Below are 20,065 nucleotides of genomic sequence, written 5' to 3'. Positions count from 1 at the left end.
CACCTACTCTATAGTTGCCCATGTCAGTGCACATGCGTGTTTATTGCAGCATGTTTGTTAATAGCAGACCCTGGGAGCAGCTGCAATGTATGTTCCTTGGGGACTAATGGACTGAAACATGGTATCTTCTTACAGTAGAATACGGGACCACTGTCTAAAATAGCAGGTTGTATATGCTCAAAGGGAATGCTCTCCAGGTTACTTTTTTTTTTAGTTAAAAAGAGGGCAGTATGCATATAAGTGTCTGTGATATACCCCTGTGTGTGAAAAAAACAGGGAGGTATACATGCTTACACACACACACACACACACACACATGCACACACACGCATGGTGATGCATGGGCTCTGGCTAGAAAGAACCAAGAAGTGGGAATACTGTTTACCTCTTTGGAGGAAAAAAGGATTGTGGGTCTAAGATGGAAGATATCTTACTGTATATCCTTTTATACTTTGAATTTTCAAACATAAGCATATAATATATGAAAAGCATATGGTTGCTTTTGTTGTTGTTGTTAAAAACAAACTAGTGCTCAGCAGTTGAGCGTCCATCCAGGAACCAAGAGATCACCAGTTCAATTCCCGGTCAGGGCACATGCCCTGGTTGCCGGCTCGGTCCCCAGTAGGGGGCGTGCGGGAGGCCGCCGATCAGTGATTCTCTCTCATCATTGATGTTTCTCTCTCTCTCTCCCTCTCCATTCCTCTCTGAAATCAATAAAAATTTTTTTAAAAACCCAAACTAATTACCAAAAAAAACTGTACTTTGGGAGCTTTCAACATGAAAGCCCTTCTTATTTTTAGACGAGATGGGCAGGTCTCCGTGATGTTGCTAAACCGCAGCATTTACTGAGCATGTGCCAAGCGCCGGGCACTCCGGCATGGTCTGGTCCTCAGGTGCCCATTCCCTGTGACTCTCTCCTTCGCTCGGCCCTGCCTGGACCCCTGAGCTGCCCAGTCCAGGTATGAGAAATGATAACCCCGTTTTCATGAAGAGGGAAAGTCAAGTCTTGCAAAGTCGCGTGGCGTGCAAGTAGAGAAGTGGAATTCGACAGCCGTCTTAGACGTGTTTTAGAAATGGGGGCCACGGGGCTGCCTTTTAGACATTCAAGTTACTGGGACGGCATCTCAAGCCTTTCTCCCGCCTGCCACGCATCCCTGCCTCCTCCCTTGAGGCCCCACGGGCCTGTCCTGTCCATATTAACTTTCCCGAGGGTGCGCTTGTTTGCTCTGGAAAGTTGGAGCTGTGTTGTTGGACCGAATCAATCGCTGATGTGTTTTGAAACCGCAAAGGCAAGGAGACTTTGTCCTGCGGCGGCCTCCTTTTCTGACGGACTTTGTCTGCACAGCTGTCCTGTGGAGAGTGCACCATCAAAGGTCTAGGAGACTCGAGCTCTGTTCACTTGAAAAGACTGACCTTCAGGGCCTTTCTCAGCAAAATAGATGTCCCCGGGGTGCTTCTGGCGTTGTCATTGTTTTCTGCCATCAGCCGCCTTGCTCACCTGTCACAACATGTTTCCTGGAACCAGAGGCTCTCTCTCTCTCCTCTCCCTTTTCATCGTTTGGTAACACGTTCAGTAAGTAGGTTATTCATCTTGCAAAGCTGTTGTTATGATTTGACCAACCGTAATCCAAATGGGCGAGAAAAGGGGGGTGAAAAATGAAGTTCCTAGAGTCAAAATCACCGACACTCACCTGAGCATGACTTGAGAGTGTGATATCACCTGTCCCATCCGAACGAAATTTACCCGAGGATATTTCCCCGCCATGGATTTTTAGAGAGAGTGGAAGGGAGAGGGAGAGACTGAGAGAAACTTTGAAGTGAGAGCGACACATTGATTGGTTGCCTCCCCCACATGCCTGACCAGGGCCAGGCATTGAGCCTGCAACTGAGGTATGGACCCTTGACCGGAATCGAACCTGTGAACTTTCAGTCTGAGGGCCAAATGCTCTAACCACTGAGCAACCCAGCTAGGGCGCCAATGGAATTTGTCTCTGCGCTGGCTCTTTGACCAGGGCATCTGCCATCTCTCCAACGGTATTTTGTGGGTTCTTTTAGAAAGTGTCCTTAAGCACTTCAAGTCCATTGCCCCGAGTGCAGTGTGGGATGTCCTGGTTTTAGGTTACTGTGAGAGGAATGCGCCTCCAGCAGTGTTATCTTGACTCCCCCAAACAGTAATTCTACCTTTCTTGCCTGAGTGCCGACACAGAGTTGGTTTAAAGGCTCTTTCTTATGGGAGCCCTTTCCTCATTCCCCCTCCCTGTGCTCCTGTTGCACTGGGTGGAATTTAATTAAAGCAGTTATCTTATTGGCTTTAAACAAGTGCAGTTGTTCCTAGCTATCTCCACATCAGACTGAGTGCCGGGGAAGATGGCACGGATCCTCTTGCTTCATCTGTGCATGGCCTGCGGGTGGCATATGTCACAGAACTTCAAGTCTCATTACTCAGGGTTCTGTGGACCTTGAAACAGGACCCCGCCTCAAACTGGCTTCTGCAGAAAGGGGATTTACTGGCTTATGTCATTGAAAAGTCCAGGGATGGAATTTAAGGCTTAAGTGGTATTGCTCAGGCTTCATAGTTTTTCTCCATCTCTCAGCGCTGCCTACCATTTCTTTTTGGATGGTGGTGGCAACATGGCTGTCAGCAGTTCTAGCAGAAGGAAGAAAAAGAAAAAAGGCCATTTTTCTGACAGTTCGACCAAAATCTCAGAATTGAGTCCCAATGTCTCTGATTGGTTGCCTCTGGGTAACCTGCCCATCCCTGAACTAATCCCTGTGGCCAGGCAAATGCAATGCTCTGATTGGCCATCTGGGGCCAAATGCCCGCCCCCTTGAGAAGCTGGAGTAGGATCAGCATCTCCCAGAGCATAAGGATTGAGGATGAGGGAAGAAGACCTTTCCTAAGAAAATCTGAAAACCATTTGTGTATTGGGGCAGGGGGAGGTGTGTAAAAGCCAGGATGTCCAATATAGAAGGTTTTTAATCAGCATTTACTCGATGAATGAATGAACAGATGAATGAGCAGCCAGGAGCTTGCTGCCGATGCTGTGAGCTGGTTATACAATACCCTGAGTGGGATTTTAACAGATGGAGCCTTTGCGGAGAGGAGGGATAAAAGAGAGCCTTGGGTGGCAATGACTGCGCTGAAATATTTAAGAAGAGACTGGAGATACAGGAGGCACACGAGCTGTTTCCAAGTGTCGGAAGGGCATTCCTGGAGATGGAACGTTTGCTGGGTCCCTACTTTATATCATAGGAGCTGGACTAGATGCTTGGAGTGATCTTACTCCACTTTTATCTTCATTTTATTAGGCAACCAATATGTGTTCATTCTAGAAAATGAAAAAATGCACGAAAGAAAGAAAAAGAAAAGTCTTCCCATAAACCTACCCCCTAGAGCAGTGATGGGAACCTTTTGAGCTCGGTGTGTCAGCATTTTGAAAAACCCTAACTTAACTCTGGTGCCATGTCACATATAGAAATTTTTTGATATTTGCAACCATAGTAAAACAAAGACATATTTTTGGTATTTATTTTATATATTTAAATGCCATTTAACAAAGAAAAATCAACCCAAAAAATGAGTTTGCATGTCACCTCTGACACGCGTGTCATAGGTTCGCCATCACTGCCCTAGAGCAAGCATGTCAAACTCAAAGGCTAACACGGGCCAAATAAACAAGGTTTAAGTGTATGTGGGCCACAAAAAACCAAAAACTTCAATTTTCATAGAAACGTAGGTTTATTTCGATAGAGACATGCTGAATACAAAGGGCTTAAATAAATGAGTCATCGTTCACATAAAATAATAGAACATTTTAATAAAAATGAATATTTTTTCTTGAACATTAACTTACCAGACACTGAATAACTGCACAAGTTAATAACGCAAATAAACCTATTTTTCTTGTTCTCCGAAAGCGAAATATTTCCTGTTGCGCACACCCAACAAGTCAGTCCAAGACTAATGACGTGGCCATTGGCTTCTAAAATATTCGATAGAAATGGTGCGTCTGTGTGTAAGGCGCGTAAGGGAAATGAATGCAACACGATTATTGTCATCAGTCATTAGCGAACGTTGTAGTTCGTTATTACTAATTATGTATAACAGGATATTGTAAAAATTAAGTTACAAAATTTTTATTAAAATGTTTCTCGCATACCGTTATATTGGCTGGGCCGCAAAAATATTTGTTGTGGGCTGCATGCGTCCTGCAGGCCTCGAGTTTGACATGTTTGTTCTAGAGCTAATTAATATTAATATTTTGATATGTATTCTTTTAGTCATTTCTCCCTATTTATAGCTGCTTACCTCAGTTCGAGCTGATGTGAGTTCAGAACTGTCTGGTGGCTCCAGGTCCTATGAGCTTCCAATTCATGCTCCTCTAGTCCAGACACTTCTGGGTGGTGGGGCTTTAAAAGGTTCTGAAACTCCGGGTGATTTGGTAAGTTTCATTCCATTCAATTCCTTAAAAAGTATTATTGAGGGCCTGTGTCCAGAAACCCTTTTAGTCCCTGGGAGACTGGGTGACCAAGATGGATGAGGAGCTTGAGTTCTGAGTTCAATGGCTGCCAGAGCAATGATGTTTCTGTACAACCCCCTCCCTGCTCAGTGTTTCAGTCACACAGGAGGATGTACCAGTTAGGATGCTAGGAACTGAAAACCCAGTTCAAATTGGATAATTGATAGGAGGAGGTGAGTGGTTCTCATAACATGAAAGTGGAGAGGTAGGGTGGGCTTCAGGCACACTGTGATCAGGGCTCTGGCTTCACTTCTTTGTGATTCTCTGGGCTGGGCATTTCTCTGTCTATTGGCTTTGTTCTCAGGTTGACTGTCTTCACGGCAGGGAGGTGGCTGCACATAGAATACACCTGCTCTGAAAAGTGTGGAGGTGAGCTGTCCCATGTGGTGGTCTGGGTGGGGTAGCTCTTAGAGCACATACTGGTTTGTTCACATCTGGGGAAAGAGCTACTGTGTCTTAACTTCCCTCTGATTGGATCATATCAGGGACACAACTCTATCTCTCCACCAATCATGGTGGCAGAGGAAATGGGATAACACTGATTGGCTTTCGAGGTGGGGAACCTTTTTTTTCTGCCAAGGGCCATTTGGATATTTATCAGATCATTCGAGGGCCATACAAAATTACCAACTTAAATATTAGCCTGCTGTATTGGGTCAAACATTGAATTAACTCACCCCGATGCCTTGGCAGGGCCAGACCAAATGATTTCCCCGGCCTTTTATGGCCCTTGGGCCAGATGTTCCTCCCCTCTGGCTTAAGCCATTCAGGATCCACCCTTGGAATTGGAGACCGAAGGATAGTGCCTGGTGGGAGAGGAGTGGGGTCCAAAGGGGCAGTGTGTAGGATCTGAACGTAGAAATTTGAGCAGGCATTGTCCCTGCTCTTCAAAAGCTCACGTTCTGGTGAGCTTCCTGCGATGTTGGCAGTGATCAGAGGAGGGCATTGCCCTTTGTTGAGTGCTCGGCACCTTACATAGGTTTTCTCAGTTCTAACGATGTCTCTCCCTAGCAGATCAGTTTTTCCATCGTACAAGTTCAGAGCAGGACACAAGTTCAGAGAGGTCACGTTGTTTGACGGCAGTCACATGCCGAGATGGACAGCGAGGCTGTAGGTCACACATTCCTTCCTCTCCTCCGTATGACGGTCATGGCGAACGTAGATCGTCACCAGAGACCCTACAGAGGTTCTCCCAGTGCCTTCTCCACCGGAAGCAGTTACTGCTTTCCACATCAAACTTTTATTAGAGGAATCCTGCCTGCTTTTTTCTCTAAACCAATGCTGGATGAGAGGAACACGCCTCTCCCAGGTCTCGATAAGCAACAGACAATTGAATGAGATTCTGAGAGAAGCAGAACCATTGTTCACTCAGTGCATCAGAAGAGATGGTTGCACTCAGATAATTTTACAAAAATTCCTCTCTCCTTTGACATTGCTGCCCGAGGCTGCCATTGAGTTTTAAAGCAACAAAATGACTATTATATAATCCTCCACAATGCTCCTTCCCTGGGGCTCCAGGGAGCTCACAGGTTTGAAATACAGAAGACATTTTTGGGGGTTAAGAGTTTATGGAAAAGCCAGTATGGTTCCTAGATTAAACGGCCCAAACAAGGGCAGACAAGCTGGGTTTTCAGGTTTTCTGCAGACTCTGTAGAGACATAATCTTCAACAGAGCAGGGGATGGTTTGCTGGGAATCATTTCTGTGCTGGTGGCAAAATATCTGTGTCATACTGCTCCCTGCACCCACCGGGCGTGCCTTGCGCTTCGCTCCCAGGTGAAAGCATGCCTGTCTGTTCATAGTTCTCCTGACCTCACTCACGTCCACCAGGCAGATGTCATTTTATCCTGGAGAAACGAGCAGAAATGGGGAAATCAAAACAGTGGTTGATGACAAGTTGATGCATAAGGTTTTCAACTTAGATGATGTGCTTTTTAAATTTTTAATCCTCGCCTGAGAATATTTTTACATTGATTTTTAGAGAGAGTGGAAGAGAGAGGAAAAGACAGAGAGAAATATCGATGTGAGAGAAACACATCGATTGGTTGCCTTCTGCAGGCACCCTGGCCAGGGCCTGGGCCGGGGAGGAGCCTCCAACCCAACAGAAGTATGTGCCCTTGACCAGAATCAAACCCGGGATCCTTCAGTCCATAGGCTGATGCTCTATCCACTGAGCCAAACCAGCTAAGGCTTAGCTGCTGTGCTTTTTGAGTTCCTGTGTCGGTTTTTAATGTTTATTATTTGAGGTTATTAACTAATAATGACTTTACATTCCCAAGTTCTATTGTGTTGTCTGCTGAGTTTTGGGTCCTGGGGCTGGGAGTTGAACAAAGCACAGTCTTCATGGCTAAGAGCCTTCAGTGACCCTCTCCCAGTCTCAGATCCTCCGAGTCTGTCCACGCCAGCATCACTTTTTGGTCCTGGTTTACGTTGGGCCAGGCAGACTTGTTCAGCTGCACCTGGAAAAGGTGTGAAGTAAAAGTAAAGAGGAAAAGAGAAAGGCTGGAGGCTAAAATGCATGGGCTTCGGTGTTGGGTCAGAACCAGAACAGCAGGGTAGCTGGTTCATCTTGTTGACTCCACAGGGTGACCACTGTGGTTGTAATTAGGCCTGAAATGTAGGGGCTCTTTGTTACTGCAGCATAACCTAACTCAGCAACCACCGCTGTCATAGAGGCGCTGGATTCACGGAACCTGGGAGCAGGCCAGCTTGTGTGTATATGTGTATGTATGCATGTTGGCCTCAAATACGTGTATGTGCAGATATGAATCTTGCTGCCTCAGTGGTTGTCAAATTTGGCTACACATTAGAATCACCAGAGGATTTTTAAAATTCCAAAACTAGGGCCACACACTGAGTGAATTCACCAATTCAGGGGGTGGACACAAACACTGGTAGTTTTTAAGCTCTCCAGGGGACTCCAGTGTGAGGACAGGTTCAAGAATCACTGGTCTAAGAGGATTATAATAGTGTCATCAGTATTACTTGAAGAGGAGTAGAAATAATGGTAATGACATTGGTATTAGACATCATTATTGTTTACCGATGGCTATAAGGTAGACTCCTGGGTTTTTATTTATTTATTTATTTATTTTTATTGATTTCAGAGAGGAAGGGAGGTAGATGAGAGAGAATCATTGATTGGCACACCTCACACTGGGGATTGAGCCTGTACCCAGGGCATGTGCTCTAACTGGCAATCGAACCGTGACCTCCTGGTTCATAGGTCGATGGTTAACCACGGAGCCACGCCGGCCAGGCCATCCTGGGTGTTTCATAAACATCCTAACATCTCACCTGCCGGACAGCTCTCTAGGTCAGTGGTCGGCAAGCTCATTAGTCAACAGAGCCAAATATCAACAGTACAACGATTGAAATTTCTTTTGAGGGCCAATTTTTAAAAAAATATATTTTTATTGATTTTTTACAGAGAGGAAGGGAGAGAGATAGAAACATCGATGAGAGAGACATCTATCAGCTGCCTCCTGCATATCTCCCACTGGGGATGTGCCCGCAGCCAAGGTACATGCCCTTGACCGGAATCGAACCCGGGACCTTTCAGTCTGCAGGCCGATGCTCTATCCAGTGAGCCAAACTGGTCAGGGCGAGAGCCAAATTTTTTAAACTTAAACTATATAGGTAGGTACATTGTTATTAACTTCATTAGGGTACTCCTAAGGCTTAGGAAGAGCCACACTCAAGGGGCCAAAGGGCCGCATGTGGCTCGAGAGCCGCAGTTTGCCAACCACGGCCTAGGTGGTTGGAGAAGGAAAAGAGGGGTCATATCTTTTAACTCCAGACTTGCTTAATCCAGGCTGTCAGGTGAAGGCCAGAAAGATGGAGCTGTTGGACTCGTGTCGCTGACCCCGGCGTGGCCACCGTGGTCCTCACTGGGGCTGAGATTTCGGGGTTGTTTGTTACCACGGTGTAACCTGGCGATGTAGCCATCCTTTCAGTAACCGCAGTGGATTCAGGAGTCAATATGCAAACGCACATTTTGCAAAGGTGTAAATCGAGGGTGAGTGTATTTTGGCCTGTGGCTTGGAAAGAGAAACGAGTGTAGAAAACCAGGCTATTAATCTTGGACTGGTTCATTCATCCATCAAAATCACTCTGTGTGTTTCAAGGAGTCAGGGTAAATCAATTAATAAAACATGACCTTGTGTTTCTGTAGCGCTTTTCTCCACGGGGAGCCGGGTGCTATACAAACCTCACGGCATTGCCAGTCTTTTGCACTCATCCCAGGAGGACTGCCGGGCGTGAGCAGGGCTGTGTGGTACCATGAGGTACAGGTGGGAGCCAAGTGATGTTGAAATGTTTATCCAGCGCCCCTAGAGATGCCTGACTGGAGCGTTGGTGGGTAGGTCTGAGTTTGGCCGGAAGGGTGGAGAGTGTCGAGATGGGAGTTCAGAGCAGACAGACCAGCATGGGCAAAAGGCACAAGGGCAGGAAATAGTATTTGCAGGAGCTCCGTAATCAGATTATGATTACTACCAAGAAAGAAACCATCCCCAAACGCGCATGGGTGATTGGGAAGACTCATGAGACCTGCATTGCTACTTGTTGCTGCATCATTTGGTACACATGCCTCCTAACATTTTGTTTTTTGTTGTTGTTTTTTTACTTTGGAAGAGATTGGTGTGTAATGAAGGGCCAGATAAGCACATGGCTGTAATCCGCCTCCTTCGCCCTGGAAGCGAGCACCAGACATGATGCTAGATGCTGCACACTGCAGGCCAGGAGAGAGTTCTTACAGCGCTCTGGTGGCGCCTCGGTGATCGAGACTAACCTGTGGAAATTAACTCAGTAGTTCCCTGACAGTGTAGACAGGAGCCCCTGTGGCCCGCACTCGGGACCCAGCCAGGCCTGGGGATTGTGCTCCTGCGAGCCCCTCTGCGCCCCTCTTGGGCCCTCAACGTTCTTAAGCATAAAATGTTGGATTGAAGGTGAATTGTGAGGTTCCTTTTACGTCTAAAATGAGGCTATTCATTCAGAAACTCATGAACGCAGTGGCCTATTCAGTAAAAATGCTACATAAATGCTGAAATGGACACCACGGGTATTTTTCTCGGAGTCTGTGGGTTCGGACAAGACCAGAGCTTGAGCAAGGTAGCATCCTCCTCCCTACCGCCTCTGCTTTAAAACTGGGCAGATCTTTCTCATTCACCCTGTGTTCTAACATGCACTCGGCACCGGGATTTTAGAGAGGACGCTAGGACACCTGTTAAGCTGCTGCTTCACGTGGACCATGTTGGTTCTCTCTCGGGAAGATGTTTTTTAAACCTCACCCAGTATCTTTTCTTCCATGGCCCCCCAACTCAGAGCTCTTCCCTGCACTTGGCTCATGATTAATATTCCCATGGCTCTGTCTACAGCTCTGTATTTCAGCCATCGGGTCTCACGGCTAGTGACCTAAGCATTTTGGCTACTTGGGGGAGGACTGAAATCTCACTCGCCTGCTTATCTGATTCCCTGGCCCCAGCGTAGGGTTAGGGCCCTTGGCCTGGGCTCACTCAAGCTGGACTGATGCCCTCTCTTTGACCAGCTGCAACTGTTGGGTGGGGGCCTTGTGCCAGGCACGGTGCCAGGCTCTCTGCTGGCCCTGGGGATCCCTGGTGATGAAACAGCGTGGCCTCCACCCTCATGGAACTCACAGAGCTCAGGAAATACAGAAAGAAATCACCTTCTAATTACAATCCTGTTCTCTGCTCTAACCCAGCAAGTAGCACAGGGCCCCCCAGGGTCCAAGACCTCACAGCAGGGGGTCTGACCTGCTGGGCTCAATGCTGCCTCCTTCAGGCGAGGCCCCTGCCTGGCACACAGGCGTCTCTTGTTTCTGACCGCCGCCCTCCATCTGAAGTGGGGTGGGCAGGTGGGCACAGGCAGCCAGTGCCTGGGGACACCGAGCAGTCCTGCTGGAGTGGGGAGCCACCGTCCCTGCCCAAAATGCTCAGGGGCGTGTAGTCCTTTGTGTGACTGACCACACAGTGGGCCAGAAGTGCTGCTTGTGCCCGTGTGGCTTCTTCTGCAGCCAGCTCCCCTCTGTGGGGGGCAGTGGGGTTCGGACTGCAAACTGCTTATAACACAGGTGACCCCCAGGACCAGCCTGGCCCTCCTGGGAGAAACTTGCCCCAGGAGGGAAAAGTGAAAGATGCAGAATGTCTTTTTTTTCCTCTTTTTCACCATTAAAATCTTGGCAAGGAAACATGCTCTTTATTTCATTTGCCTGTATCAGCAGAGTCCCAAATTGAACTCCTAGGCATCGTCTTGGCTTCCTCCTACTTCGTCCTTTGCGGCTGCAAACCATTTCTCTCTCTCTCTCTCTCTCCTCCCCTCCCTCCCTCCCTCCCTCCCTCCCTCCCTCCCTCCCTCCCTTCCTTCCTTCCTTCCTTCCTTCCTTCCTTCCTTCCTTTTTTTTTTGCTTTCCTTTTGGGACTCTAATAACTCCAGGTGGTGAATGGGCGGTGGGGAGTGCAGTTCTGTAGAAATAAGCTCTAAAGCAATACAAACACCGAGAAAAAAAATGGGACGCTTGTCAAGCGGGAAGTGCTGGATTAAAATGTTTTACTGTTATTGACATTGAAGAAACCCCCCTTTGGCTCAGCACAGGGAGATCTGTTAGATACTTCATGGTGCAGCTACCCAGCAGAGTGTTATGTATGTCGCCTTGAACAGCGAGGTAGCCGAAGCACCTTCATTAAGGAAAGGTGATTAAGGTAGATCGTGAGATGAAAGACAGCAGAATACAATTCAGCACATGAGCCAGTTTTATAGAGATATATGCAGTAGTTTTACATCTTGTATTGACATACAAAACGTTTTGGTCGGCTATCCACATGGCCTGGGAAGTTGGGTCAGGAAGGTTTCTATTTTCTTCTTTTTGCTTATCTGTGTTTTCAGTTTTTCCCCCCTGCAATCCACATGTATTATTCATAAAATTGGGTGAAAATGGCTTAGGGGGGCCAGGAACCTCTCTTTTCTACATAGTCACTGAGGGTCTCCCGGGAGCTGGGTGGGCACAGGTGTTGGAATGGCAGGTAGCCCTGGCCTCTGCCCTCACCGAGCTCATGTTTTAGTGAGAGGCTTCTTTTAGGGACAACATTTTTAAGCTAAAAAAGAAAAATAATTACAGGTTGTGATAAGTGCTGTGAAGGAAAAAGAAAAAAGCCAGTGACATACTAGGGAACACTGAAGGGAGGTGGGTGGCTTTAGGAAGGGGGAGGGGGAGGGAGGACTCCTTTCAGGCGGCAGCTCTTGAACCTGGAGGCGGAGAAACAGCCACGTGCCCAGGCCGAGGCCGGAAAGCGTAGTGGAGTCGCAGGGAAGGGCCCTGGGAGCTATTTCCTTCCTGCGGGTCGCGCAGAGGGCTGGGGAAGCCTGCGCTGTCCACCGCGAGGAACGTGTCCCACTCAGAAATGCGGCTGAGGCTCACAGGTGGATCTTGCGCCCGTGGGGAGCTGGGGCCATCAGGGCCACTTGAAGGTCCTGAGAGGTTAGTGAATATATTTTGCTAAACGGCAGGAGTGCGCTGGGTGCGAACGGCTCTGTCTGTCCTCGGGCTCTTTTTCTGTAGCAGCTCCCATGCCATCCCTCAGGGCGGGATTCCTGGGCCTCTTCCTCCCGGTCTCCTGCACGCATTCAGCTCACCCACTGGGTGCGCCTGCGGGAGGCGGGACCCTGGAGTCTTAGTCCTTAACCTTGAACCCCTGGCTGTGGCTGGAATGTCTGCGAAGGCGCCTTTCTCCTCGCAGAGTCAATATTCATTCATTCCATGAAGAGGAGGAGGGATCAACGGACAGAAGTCCCTAAATGTTAGATTGGGGACTGAGCCTGGGTACACAGGCAACCAAAACTATATTCTAGGTGTTCGACATATTACACAGTGCATTTGAGTTAACAATGGCAGCAACTATTTAGAGTTTTCTCCAAGGGCAGTTGGGCAATACAAGTAAAAAACCGTAGCAATGGTCAGATCCTTTGACCTAGTAATTACAATCTTGGGAATTTATGCTGAGGTCATCTTTTTTTTTTTTTTTAAGGGGGAGAAACCAGGAAACCAATGATATCTATAAACAGCAGCAGGAATATGGTCCATAAAGGCATAGTGCTTTGGAGTTTTGAACGTATTTTCCTGTACAGTATTTAGGAGAGCTTTTCAACATTCCTGTGAAGTCAGTCCTTATGCCCATTTCACAGAAGGGTAGTGGAAGGTGAGAGAGATCACCCTGGCAGATTCAGGATCTGAACTCAAGCACATGGGTTGTTGCCTGGTGGGTTTGCTCAGAAACTCAAAATGTTGGGGGTCAAGGAAGCACAGGGAAGGAACCGCATTGGAAAATGATGATTGGACTTAATGTATGCTTTGGTTCTGTGCGCGTACACGTCTTATCTGAATTAATCCTTACAATGAACATGTGGGAAAACGGAGTCCCTGAGCGGTTGTATAACTTTCGTAAGTTGTCAAACAGGTTTCAACCCTGCAGGTCACTCAGAAGGCTGGGGAAGCCTGAGCAGGGCTAAATCCAGAGCTTTTGAGGTCGTTTTAGCTGTTTTCTGTTGCCCTCTGCTTCACAAGAATTCATTGCTGATGCGTGAATAAGTGAATGAGTGGATTAGAGGGGTTAGGACTTGACAACGAGCTGCTACGGAGAGTCAGGCATCAGGATTCCCATGGTTGTTGGGCTCTTTTCCAGAGCTCTGCCGTTTCCACATGCAGTCCAGTTGCCCAAGAGTTGCTGATTCGCTGGCCCTCGAGGCTACACTTTTCCACCACCCTTCACCTCAAAGCTCTCTTTCCTCGCCCAGCTCATTCATTGCAAAACGCCCAGAGCTGAACAAGTCCAGGGGAAACCAGGCATGTCGGGTGTGGACCTTCAGCAACGGAAGGAAACGGAGCTATTTCAACACGATGAAATGTTCTGCAGCCATTAAAATGATAAATGTGACTGTAGAAATAGGAAAGTGTCTTGAGAAAGAAGAGTTGCACAGATCTGAAGATTCCAGCGGAAGCCATGTGCAGAAAGGCTGGATGAGAAGAAGTGAGAGCTGTGTAGAGGTCTTGGGATTGGCTGGGGTCACCATCCAATTAGGCTGCTGATTGGGGAATCTTAGGGTCACACCCCACAGCTCCTGCTGCTTCCCCCAGATTCAACAAGTCAGAAACTCTTCAGTATCTTAATTCTGGGGCGCATTCTTCTTCTCCCCTGCCAATTTCCAGGCTCTTGCTACCTCTCTCCTGGGCCCCACAACACCTTCGCTGCTGGTCTCCATTCTCTCTCCCACCGGGGTCCCAATTGGACACTGTGGTTAGAGTGATCTTGCTATAAAACCCATCTGATCGTGTCACCTTGCTTGGAAGGTTCCACTTGTTGCCATCAGGAGGCAAGTTCAAACTCCTTCGCGTGGTGTAAGAGGAGGTCCTTTACAATCTCACCACCCTGGTCTTACCCCAGCACGCCATGAATCCCCTTCCTCTGCTCTTGTGCCTTTTCTTCTCAGCCCTTCCCCTATCTCTTCAAAACCAAGCTCATCCTCTCTGAGGTCTTCACAGGTGTCCCAGAGAGAGTGGGTTCCGTCACCCTCCTAAATTACGAGTCATGCCGTGTTGTTCTAGTAATTGTGAGGTTACAGCTCTTCCTCTCGCCAAGTTCTGAGCCCCTTCAGGGCAGGGACCACAGGTCTTACTGTCCCTCCATCCTAGACCCTCAGCATGGTACGTAGGATGTAGCAAAGGAGCACAAATGTGTGTTGATTGAACAAATCAGTGACTGAGTGAAACAACTGGTTCTTTATAATGTTTCGAAGTTGATTTTCGTAATAAATAAAAGTTTCAAGTCAAACAGCATTGAAAGAAAGCATCAGGGTCTTCTGAGATTTACAAAAGCAGACAGAGTCAAGCTAGTGTAGATGGAGAAACAGACAAACTGTGGATCTGACAGATTGGGATTGAATTCTGGATGTCTCATACCGAGCCTGGGTTTCCTCATTTATGAAATGGACATGATAATAGGATCATCTAGGGTGGTTGTGAAAAGCAAAAGAGGAAATGCAAGCCGAGGGCTCAGTTTAGTGCCTGGTTCATTGTAAGGACTCAAAAAGATGCTAGCAAGCTGCAGGGACTAAATCAGCGGTTCTCAACCTGTGGGTCGCGACCCCTTTGGTGGTCAAACGACCCTTTCACAGGGGTCACCTAAGACCATCCTGCATATCAGATATTTACATTACGATTCATAACAGTAGTAACATTACAGTGATGAAGTAGCAACAAAAATAATTTTATGGTTGGGTCACAACATGAGGAACTGTATTTAAAGGGCCAGAAGGTTGAGAACCACTGGACTAAATCATCACCGAGGGCCTAGTGATCTTAGCAAACATCCTTTTTTTTTCGTCCTTCCGCTTGTTTTTCTCAACCCATAACACTGAAAGCTTGACCTCAGCTGAAATGTGATTACATTCATGCAGAATGGTGAAGAAAGGATGGAGGAAGAAGAAATGCAGCATTTCTCATCGGGGTCTTGTTGTCTGTGCCTCTTTCAGGACATCTGACATGAGGTGGGGGGCAGAACCTACTCATGGGTTCCTGCACGGGCATGGGGCTAGGGCTGATAGGAGAAAGGTGCCTTTGAAAGGGGCTCCTCATAGGACTCAACCTCTTTTACAGTTATTATTCCTCAGGGGACTGTTTTTCTTTGCTGGACTGTACGTTCCCCAAAGACTGGCATCAAGTCTCTATTGCTCCCCAGAGATAAAATTAGGACCAATGAATGAAAATTGTTGGGCATCCGAGGTCTTCTCCGCGTAAAAGAAGAGGTACGTCACAATGAAAGGAGGCCGACAGTTGCAATAATGAGCTCCCCATGATTGTAGACATCTGAGCTACACTGCATGTTGATGTATTGAGGAGACTATGGAAGAGATTTCATTTTGTGGGAGGTTGGGTTAGAGGTGTGTGGTTACTCAGAGCTCATGGGACTGGGCAGGTGTGTGAACTCCCCTCTGGTTCAAATTGAGGACAGTGGGTCTTTATGAACCAGGGTTATTTATTTTTTTAAAATATATTTTTTATTGATTTCAGAGAGGAAGGGAGAGGGAGAGATAGAAACATCAATGATGAGAGAGAATCATTGATTGGCTGCCTCCTAAATGCCTCCTACTGGGATGGAGCCCACAACCCGGGCATGTACCCTTGATCGGAACTGAACCTGGGATGCTCTATCCACTGAGCCAAACCAGCCAGGGCTGAACCAGGGTTATTTAAGAGTTTCATTGTGTCAGGCAAATTGGACCAAAGTCCTTGGATTGTGAAGTGTATTCTTTCGTTTTTTTAAAGACTGTTCTATCAGCATGAATGTTTGCAATATAAATACCAGCTCCCTCAGTTTAATTGAAATTGATGAAGATTATAATAAAGTATAGAACCCTCCAGATCATCCTAAAATATTAGGGTAAAAATCTGAGGCCTAGGACTCTTGACTTTAGTGTGTGCTTTCAACACATTTCTGTGTGATATGGCCAATACCATTCGGTCTCCATGTAACTCAAGAGGAAGACAAAAGGCTAAATATGGTAAAAAGCTACCCTTTTGTATATGACGTAAGGAGTGACTTCTTGGCCACATATGGTAAGGCCCAGATCGTTCCTGGGATCCTATTTGATTGAAATAAGAGTTCATAATCAGGGTTTCATAGATAGGCTTTCTGGATGCATAAATCCTCTGAAATTGCACGCAAATTTGTGTGCTTCTGTGCATTTTCCTGGGGAGAACAGACCATACTTTCAGGGGATTTTTCAGTGGGGCTCTTGACCCCCAAATGTTCAGAAACGTTTATCTCCATAGTAATGATCTGCCCAGCAATCAACTGAAAATACTCCCCAGGAGAGGTAACATTGTAACCATTTACACTTGAGTGTTGCAGAAGAGCGTTAGGATGAGCTAGCTACATGGGATGTTCCGGTTTTGTACGCAGAGAGGGAGCATTTATATTCTAAGAGTGAAAGGGGAATTAGGGGAAAATGAAGAGTCTGCGCCCTCTGCCACATCCAAGTTCCCTATCAGACATTTTTGCACAGAGCAGACTGCAGAACAAAGTCTCATTTATCTGAAAGAGCTAAGCGTGGCACGGTGCAAGTCTCAAGTGGCGCCTGCTCGCTGTTCTCAGAGCGATCATTTAACACCTCCCAAGGGCGTCTCCAGATACCATCGCAGGGATAACGGTGCACCTCCCCGCCGGGGAGCCTTGCCAAGCGCATCTGCCGCGTCCCCAGAGAGTGGACGAGGCTCAGTACCTGGCGGAGGGGGCAAGGCATGCCCACCACCCCAGCCATTACAGGCTTGGGGGTGGAGATTGGGGGGCCGGCCGTGGCAACTTCGGTTGGGTTCAGCACTAAGAGTCCTGGTCTGCGAGTCCCGGGGTCCAGTGCCTGCCATTTCTGAGCTGGCTGACCCGAGGCAGGTCACCGTCCCCTCAGAAGCTCAGCTTCCCTTCTGTAAAACGAAAAGGCTGCAAGACTCTGACCCACCCAGATGCTATCTCCGCGCGGAGGTGCTGCTCCTTTAAGGAGGGCGGTGGCGCGGAGGCGGTGGCCGCGCCCCCTTCCTCTCCTCACCGCGCCGCCCGACCACCTGTCTCCGGCCTGGCCCCGCCCCCTCGCTGGGGCGGGGGCAGGGGGCGGGGCCGGGCTTACCTTACGGGGCGGGCTCGTGGCGCATGCGCACGGCCGGACAGGTCCGCGGCGCCCTCACTTCCTGGCATTCCCCCCCTCCCCCTCCTCGCCGTTACCCTGTACATCCGGGTCACTTGCCCTCCCCGCTCGGAGCCGCCGCCGTCGCCGCCGCCGCCGCTTGGCTCGTCGCGGCTCCGCCACAGGGGCAGGTGCGGAGGGGCTCCCGGTCCGGCCGCCGCCGCCGCCCCGCTCCGGGCCCGCGGCTCCCCCTAGCGCCGCTGAGGAGCCGCCGCCGCGCCGCGAGGAGGGCGGAGGAGCGGGGCTGAGCGCCCGGAGGCTCGAGCGCAGGGTGAGTGGTTCCTCTGGACCGTTTCTCCGCTTCCTTCGCACCCGGCGCTGGCCTGCGCCTCGACCCCATTTTGGCGGGGAGGCGGGTGCGGTGGCGCGGGGCTCCCCGGTCCCCCCGGCTCCCCCGCGTGTTGGGCCCGCCTCGGCGCCCACCCCGGGCGCTGCGGCTGCACCTCCGCGGACGCCCCGCCCGCCCGGCGCCCCCCGCACCCATTCATTCGGCTCCTCCGCGCTTCCGCCCCTTCCTTCCCCTCGCACCTCCGCGCGCGTGCCCGCCGCCCCCTCCCGCCCCCAGGTCTGGCTCCCCGGCCCCTCTGCCCTCCGCCCGCGTCGCCCCCCACCGCTCTGTCCTCGGCGCGGCCGCCTGTCCTCCCTCCCGCTCGCCCCGGGTCCACACCCCCTTCTCCCGCGGACTCGGCCACGCCCCACCCGGCGCCCAGCACCCAGCCGCCTGGGCACCGCGTCGAAGTTGGTGTCCCGTCGGCCACCCCCTCCTCCCACCTGTGCGCCTCCTTCCCATCCTGCGTTGACCTCTGAATGCCCGGCATTTCAAGTCCAGATCCTCAGTCCCAGGGTTTGGTCTTAGCGTTTCCAAAACCCAGTTTCCCTGTAATGACCCGCATCTGTGACTGTCCGACGGTAGTGGCAGTGGCCACTGCTGTGTGTGTGCGTTTTCCTTATGGGCCCTACCAAATATTCATATTCATATCCCCCCCCCCCCCCCCACCCAGAGGAATATCTATGATGGATTTCCTCTGACTGTGAAATCTGGCAGATTGTTCGTGTCTCTTGCTGCTGCTCCCCCACATTCCTCCTCGCTCTGCCCCCGATTGGCAGCATTACCTGTTAAGACTGTTTGTTTGGTGAGACTTTTTCTCATCTGTCAGCAGCAGTTACTGAGTTTACCCCCCGGCGTGCGGAGTCCAGACGGATTGCCAGGATTCTTGCCGTACCAAAAAGTGCCATTCTGGATAAGACGGATTCTTGGAATTTGTTCACACTTGTTTTCCCCTCCTGTGAATGATGGAGGTTGCGATCTCTTTACTCCTTAACCCTTATGTGGAAAATGTGTGGCAGTCCGTGTTGTGTGCTTACGGTCCTGCAAGCCTGGCGGACTGACTTTCCAGGGGAGTGTGGTGCACAGCGGAAGGAATTCCAGTCACTTGGGTGTTCGGGGACTTAACTGCAAATCACTTTAGACTAATGCACCTCGAGGAAAACTAATGCACCGATCCTCTTAGTTCTGTAGTAATTGTATTGAATCATAAAAACAGCAAAGTTGGTGCCTAGCACAACTTGATAACTGGGGCGTATTTGATAGCCCGTTTGTAAAATGTTGCAGTTACTAGTAACAAACTGTCCGGTGGACATTCATAAAGTGAGAGGACAGTACTGTGTTTTTTTGTTAGCTTGTTTTTTGACATCCTTAATACATAATAGTGAACTTGTTTGTTAAATAGTGTCACTCTTGAGATTATTTGGCTCACATTAGAAGTGGTCACTTACCTTTACTTAGTAAGCAATTGACTGAGGAGTCTAGAGCGATAGTTATTTCATTTTACTCCTAGACTCCTTGGGGAAAATATTGGACTGCCACTTACTAGTATATGAGGTTACTTAACTCATTAAGCATTGATGCACTCAACTGCTAGAGCCTATAATGTGCTCTTTCACTGTTTAAGGAAAACAAAATTATAATATTTGTAAATGTTAACATTAGTTATATATTATGCCCACTGTTATTTTTGGTCTCCTTTCTTGTTGCTACAGCAGAGTTTAGCACAATGCCTGCCTATTACACAGTGGATACTTAATAAATATTTCGAATAATTGAGTGAATGGCAAGGTCAGAGAGTTTTCCACTATAATATCATTTTGTAATTATGTGTTAAAAGTTTGGGGGGAAGAATTTGATTACTCTCAGCTGCAGTTTTCTCAGTTAGCTTGTATATTTTGTGCATTGCTGTATCTGATTATTTAAATGCTTTGAGACCTTTGGGGAGAAAGGACAATAGACATGTCATTTTGGGTTATGCGCTAGTACATTGAATGGATTTGTTCACTTAGAATGGGTATCTGATATGTGGATCTTGTCAGCATTCCTAAGCAATAGTTAATTCAGATAATTTCTTGTGCAATAAAAGTTTCTAAAAGTCAGGATAAAAATTCTGTTCATATGATCAGTTCACTAAACTAGGTTAATTTTCAAGGAATGTTTCACATAGCAGAAATGGAAGGCATAATCCAATCATGTGGCAATGGTTACTTAACATGTCAGTGGTGGTGATGAAGACAATGACATTAATAGTAACTAGCACTTATATAGTGTTTACTACTTGCCAGGAAGTGTAAGATGGTTAATCTTTATGGTAACCTTGTCAGGTAGGTAATAGTATTCCCAGCTCACAGACTTGGAAGCAGGTTAAACTAAAATGACACAGCTACGACGTGATAGAACTGGGTTTTGGCTCTTAATCATTGTGCTGTAATAGCAAACACATGACAACCCTGCAAGATGTAGGTTAATTCCTA

General features: G+C 48.4%; 1 protein-coding gene across 4 annotated transcripts in view; it reads left to right on the top strand.

Moving 5' to 3' along the window:
• Nucleotides 1-20,065, top strand: part of CYRIB (CYFIP related Rac1 interactor B) — a 113,881-nt gene that overhangs the window by 35,495 nt on the left and 58,321 nt on the right. For 2 of the 4 annotated variants that reach the window (XM_070392335.1, XM_070392338.1), the window contains exon 1: nucleotides 17,448-17,534. The exons of the other annotated variants lie outside the window; for them this stretch is intronic. The gene's annotated coding sequence lies outside the window, so the exon portion shown is untranslated. Of the gene's footprint in view, nucleotides 1-17,447; nucleotides 17,535-20,065 lie in introns of those variants that run through there. 4 annotated transcript variants of the gene reach the window in all.

Source organism: Myotis yumanensis, unplaced genomic scaffold (assembly GCF_028538775.1).
Source record: "Myotis yumanensis isolate MYYU_CA2020_CCGP unplaced genomic scaffold, mMyoYum1.0.hap1 SCAF_15, whole genome shotgun sequence".
NCBI classification, from domain to species: Eukaryota; Metazoa; Chordata; class Mammalia; order Chiroptera; family Vespertilionidae; genus Myotis; species Myotis yumanensis.
The sequence above is the reverse complement of the archived record's forward strand: the minus strand, read 5'-3'. Positions and strand labels throughout refer to the sequence as shown.